Raw genomic sequence first — 6338 nt, 5'->3', positions numbered from 1 at the left:
GATGATTGAGGATTGAGGATTGAGGATTGAGGTTTGAGGATTGAAGATTGAGGATTGAGTATTGAGGATTGAGGATTGAGGATTGAGGATTGAAGATTGAGGATTGGGTATTGAGGATTGAAGAATGAGGATTGAGTATTGAGTATTGAGGATTGAGTATTGACGATTGAGTATTGAGGATTGAAGATTGACGATTGAGGATTCAGGATTGAGGATTGAGGATTGAGGATTGAGGACTGAGGATTGCGTATTGAGGATAGAACATTGAGGATTGAGGATTGAGTATTGAGGATTGAGAATTGAGGATTGAAGATTGAATATTGATGATTGAATATTGAGGATCGAGGATTGAGTGTTGTGGATTGAGGACGAGGACTGAGGGTAGAGTATTGATGTTTGAGGTCTGAGGATTGAGGATTGAGGATTGAGAATTGAGGATTGAGGATTGAGGATTGAAGATTGAGGATTGGGTGTTGAGGATTGATGAATGAGGATTGAGGATTGAGGATTGAGGATTTAGGATTGAAGGTTGAGGATTGCGTATTGAGGATAGAACATTGAGGATTGAGGATTGAGTATTGAGGATTGAGGATTGAGGATTGAAGATTGAATATTGATGTTTGAAGATTGAGGATCGAGGATTGAGCGTTGTGGATTGAGGACGAGGACTGAGGGTTGAGTATTGATGTTTGAGGTCTGAGGATGGAGCAATGAGGATTGAGAATTGAGGGTTGAGGATTGAGGATTAAAGATTGAGGACTGTGTGTTGAGGATTGAAGAATGAGGATTGAGGATTGAGGATTGAGGATTGAGGATTGAAGATTGAGTATTGAGGATTGAAGGTTGAGGATTGAGGATTGAGGATTGAGGATTGAGGATTGAGGATTGCGGATAGAAGATTGAGGATTGGGTATTGCGGATTGAACATTGAGGAATGAGGATTGAGGATTGAGGATTGAGGGTTGAGGATTGAGAATTGAGGATTGAGGATTGAGGATTGAAGATTGAGGATTGGGTATTGAGGATTGAAGAATGAGGATTGAGGATTGAGGATTGAGGATGGAGGATTGAGGATTGAATACTGAGTATTGAGGATTGAAGATTGAGGATTGAGGAGTGAGTATTGAAGATTGAGGATTTGGGACTGAGGATTGAAGATTGAGGATTGAGGATTGAGGATTGAGGATTGAGGATTGAGGATTGAGGATTGAGGATTGAAGATTGAGGATTGGGTATTGAGGATTGAAGAATGAGGATTGAGGATAGAGGATTGAGGATTGAGTATTGAAGATTGAGTATTCAGGATTGAAGACTGACGATTGAGGATTGAGGATTGAGGATTGAGGATTGAGGATTGATGATTGAGGATTGAAGACTGAGTATTGAGGATTGAAGATTGAGGACTGAGGATTGAGGATTGAGGTTTGAGGATTGAAGATTGAGGATTGAGGATTGAGGATTGAGGATTGAGGATTGAAGATTGAGGATTGGGTATTGAGGATTGAAGAATGAGGATTGAGGATTGAGGACTGAGGATTGAGGATTGAAGACTGAGTGTTGAGTGTTGAGTGATGACAATTGATGTTTGTGGATAGAGATTTGAAGATTGCAGATTGAGTATTGAGTATTGAAAACTGTGAAATGGTGATATTCTCTTGAGGATTGAGGATTGACAACTGATTGTTGAGGACTGGGGGCTGAAGGTTGAGGATTCAGGATTGAGGATTCAGGATTGTGGTTTGAGGACCGAGGATTGAGGATTGAGGATTGAGGATTGAGAATTGAAGATTGAGGATTGAGTATTGGGTGTTGTGGATTGAGGACGAGGACTGACGGTTGAGGATTGAAGATTGAGTACTGAGGATTGAAGATTAAGATTGAGGATTGAGGATTGAGGATTGAGGATTGATGATTGAGTATTGAGGATTGAAGATTGAGGATTCAGGAGTGAGGACTGAGGATTGAGGATTGCAGATTGCGTATAGAGGATTGAAGATTGAGGATTGAGGATTGAGGATTGAGGATTGAGTATTGAGGATTGAAGATTGACGATTGAGGTCTGAGGATTGAGGATTGAGGATTGAGGATTGAGGATTGAGGATTGAAGATTGAGTATTGAGTATTGAAGATTGAGGATTGAGGAATGAGGATTGAGGATTGAGGATTGAAGATTGCGTACTGAGGATTGAAGGATAAGATTGAGGATTGAGGATTGAGGATTGAGGATTGAGGATTGAGGATTGAAGATTGAGGATTGCGTATTGAGGATAGAACATTGAGGATTGAGGATTGAGTATTAAGGATTGAGGATTGAGGATTGAAGATTGAATATTGATGACTGAAGATTGAGGATCGAGGATTGAGTGTTGTAGATTGAGGACGAGGACTGAGGGTAGAGAATTGATGTTTAAGGTCTGAGGATTAAGGATTGAGGATTGAGAATTGAGGATTGATGATTGAGGATTGAAGATTGAGGATTGGGTGTTGAGGATTGAAGAATGAGGAATGAGGATTGAGGATTGAGTATTGAGGATTGAAGATTGAGTATTGAGGATTGAAGATTGAGGATTGAGGATTGAGGATTGAGGATTCAGGATTGAGTATTGCGTATAGAAGATTGAGGATTGGGTATTGCGGATTGAACATTGAGGATTGAGGGTTGAGGATTGAGGATTGAGGATTGAGGACTGAAGATTGAATATTGATGATTGAAGATTGAGGATTGAGGATTGATGGTTGTGGATTGAGGACGAGGACTGAGGGTTGACTATTGCTGATTGAGGTCTGAGGATTGAGGATAGAGGATTGAGAATTGAGGATTGAGGATTGAGGATGAAGATTGAGGATTGGGTATTGAGGATTGAAGAATGAGGGTTGAGGATTGAGGACTGAGGATTGAGGATTGAATACTGAGTGTTTAGGGTTGAGTGATGAGAATTGATGTTTGTGGATAGAGATTTGAAGATTGCAGATTGAGTATTGAGTATTGAAAACTGTGAATTGATGATATTATCTTGAGGATTGAGGATTGACAACTGATTGTTGAGGACTGAGGGCTGAAGGTTGAGGATTCAGGATTGAGGATTCAGGATTGTGGTTTGACGACCGAGGATTGAGGATTGAGGATTGAAGATTGAGTATTGAGGGTTGATGATTGAGGATTGAGGATTGAGGATTGGGGATTGAGGATTGCGGATTGAAGATTCAGTATTGAGGATTGAAGATTCAGAATTGAGGATGAGGATTGAACATTGAGTACTGAGTGTTGAGGGTTGAGTGATGAGAATTTATGTTTCTGGATAGAGATTTGAAGATTGCTGATTGAGTATTGAGTATTGAAAACTGTGAATTGAGGATATTCTATTGAGGATTGAGGATTGACAACTGAATGTTGAGGACTGAGGGCTGAAGATTGAGGATTCAGGATTGAGGATTCTGAATTGAGGTTTGAGGACTGAGGAGTGAGGATTGAAGATTGAGTATTGAGGATTGAAGATTGAGGATTGAGGATTGAGCATTGAGGATTGAGGATTGGGGACTGAGTGTCGAGGGTTGAGTGATGAGAATTGATGTTTGTGGATAGAGATATGAATATTGCAGGTTGAGTATTGAGTATTGAAAATTGTGAAATCATGATATTCTATTGAGGATTGAGGATGGACCACTGATTGTTGAGGTCTGAGGGCTGAAGATTGAGGATTCAGGATTGAGGATTCAGGATTGAGGTTTGAGGACTCAGGATTGAGGATTGGGGATTGAGGATTGAGGATTGAGGATTGAGGATTGAGGATTGAAGAGTGAGGATTGGGTATTGAGGATTGAACGTTGAGGATTGAGGATTGCGGTTTGAGTGGTGAAGATTGAGGATTGAGGATTCAGGATTGAGGATTCAGGATTGAGGATTGAAGATTGAATATTGATGATTAAAGATTGAGGGTTGAGGATTGAGCGTTGTGGATTGAGGACGAGGACTGAGTGTTGAATATTGATGTCTGAGGTCTGAGGATTGAGGATTGAGAATTGAGAATTGAGGAATGAGGATTGAAGATTGAGGATTGGATATTGAGGATTGACGAATGAGGATTGAGGATTGCGGATTGAGGATTGAAGATTGAGTATTGAGGGTTGAATATTGATGTCTGAGGTCTGAGGATTGAGGATTGAGAATTGAGAATTGAGGAATGAGGATTGAAGATTGAGGATTGGGTATTGAGGATTGACGAATGAGGATTGAGGAATGCGGATTGAGGATTGAAGATTGAGTATTGAGGGTTGAAGATTGAGGATTGAGGATTGAGGATTGGGGATTGAGGATTGCGGATTGAAGATTCAGTATTGAGGATTGAAGATTCAGAATTGAGGATGAGGATTGAACATTGAGTACTTAGTGTTGAGGGTTGAGTGATGAGAATTTATGTTTCTGGATTGAGATTTGAAGATTGCAGATTGAGTATTGAGTATTGAAGACTGTGAATTGAGGATATTCTATTGGGGATTGAGGATTGACAACTGAATGTTGAGGACTGAGGGCTGAAGGTTGAGGATTCAGGATTGAGGATTCAGAATTGAGGTTTGAGGACTGAGTAGCGAGGATTGAAGATTGAGTATTGAGGATTGAAGATTGAGGATTGAGGATTGAGGATTGAGGATGAGGGCTGCGGGTTGAGGATTGGGGTTTCAGGACTAAGGACGGAGGATTGAGGATTGAGAATTGAGGATTGAGGATTGAGGATTGAAGATTGAGGATTGGGTATTGAGGATCGAAGAATGAGGATTGAGGATTGAGGATTGAGGATTGAATATTGAGTATTGAGGATTGAAGATTGACTATTGAGGATTGCGAATTGAGGATTGAGTATTTTGAATTGAAGATTGAGGATTGAGGATTGAGGATTGAGGATTGATGATTGAGGATTGAGGATTGAGGATTGAGGATTGAGAATTGAGGATTGAGGATTGAGGGTTGTGGATTGAGGACGAGGTCTGAGGGTTGAATATTTATGTTTGAGGTCTGAGGATTGAGGATTGAGGATTGAGAATTGAGGATTGAGGATTGAGGATTGAAGATTGAGGATTGGGTATTGAGGATTGAGGATTGAGGATTGAAGATTGAGGATAGGGTATTGAGGATTGAAGGATGATGATTGAGGATTGAGGATTGAGGATTGAGGATTGAATATTGAGTATTGAGGTTTGAAGATCGACTATTGAGGATTGCGAATTGAGGATTGAGGGTTGGGTATTGAGGATTGAGGATCGAGTATTGAGGATTGAAGATTGAGTACTGAGGATTGAAGATTAAGATTGAGGATTGAGGATTGAGGATTGAGGATTGAGGATTGAGGATTGATGATGAGTATTGAGGATTGAAGATTGAGGATTGAGGATTGAGGATTGAGGTTTGAGGATTGAAGATTGAGTACTGAGGATTGAAGGTTAAGATTGAGGATTGAGGATTGAGGACTGAGGTTTGAGGGTTGTGGATTGAAGACGAGGACTGAGGGTTGAATATTTATGTTTGAGGTCTGAGGATTGAGGATTGAGGATTGAGAATTGAGGATTGAGGATTGAGGATTGAAGATTGAGGATTTGGTATTGAGGATTGAGGATTGAGGAATGAAGATTGAGGATAGGGTATTGAGGATTGAAGGATGATGATTGAGGATTGAGGATTGAGTATTTTGAATTGAAGATTGAGGATTGAGGATTGAGGATTGAGGATTGATGATTGAGGATTGAGGATTGAGGATTGAGGATTGAGAATTGAGGATTGAGGATTGAGGGTTGTGGATTGAAGACGAGGACTGAGGGTTGAATATTTATGTTTGAGGTCTGAAGATTGAGGATTCAGGATTGAGGATTCAGGATTGAGGTTTGAGGACTGAGGATTGAGGATTGAGGATTGAGGGTTGAGGATTGAGGATTGAGGATTGAGGATTGGAGACTGAGGATTGGGTATTGAGGATTGAACGTTGAGGATTGAGGATTGCGGTTTGTGTGGTGAAGATTGAGGATTGAGTATTCAGGAATGAGGACTCAGGATTGAGGATTGAAGATTGAATATTGATGATTAAAGATTGAGGGTTGAGGATTGAGGGTTGTGGATTGAGGACGAGGACTGAGTGTTGAATATTGATGTCTGAGGTCTGAGGATTGAGGATTGAGGATGAGGGCTGCGGGTTGAGGATTGGGGTTTGAGGACTAAGGACGGAGGATTGAGGATTGAGAATTGAGGATTGAGGATTGAGGATTGAAGATTGAGGATTGGGTATTGAGGATCGAAGAATGAGGATTGAGGATTGAGGATTGAGGATTGAATATTGAGTATTGAGGATTGA

This window comes from Calliopsis andreniformis, unplaced genomic scaffold, assembly GCF_051401765.1.
Source record: "Calliopsis andreniformis isolate RMS-2024a unplaced genomic scaffold, iyCalAndr_principal scaffold0035, whole genome shotgun sequence".
Taxonomy (NCBI): Eukaryota; Metazoa; Arthropoda; class Insecta; order Hymenoptera; family Andrenidae; genus Calliopsis; species Calliopsis andreniformis.
The sequence above is the reverse complement of the archived record's forward strand: the minus strand, read 5'-3'. Positions refer to the sequence as shown.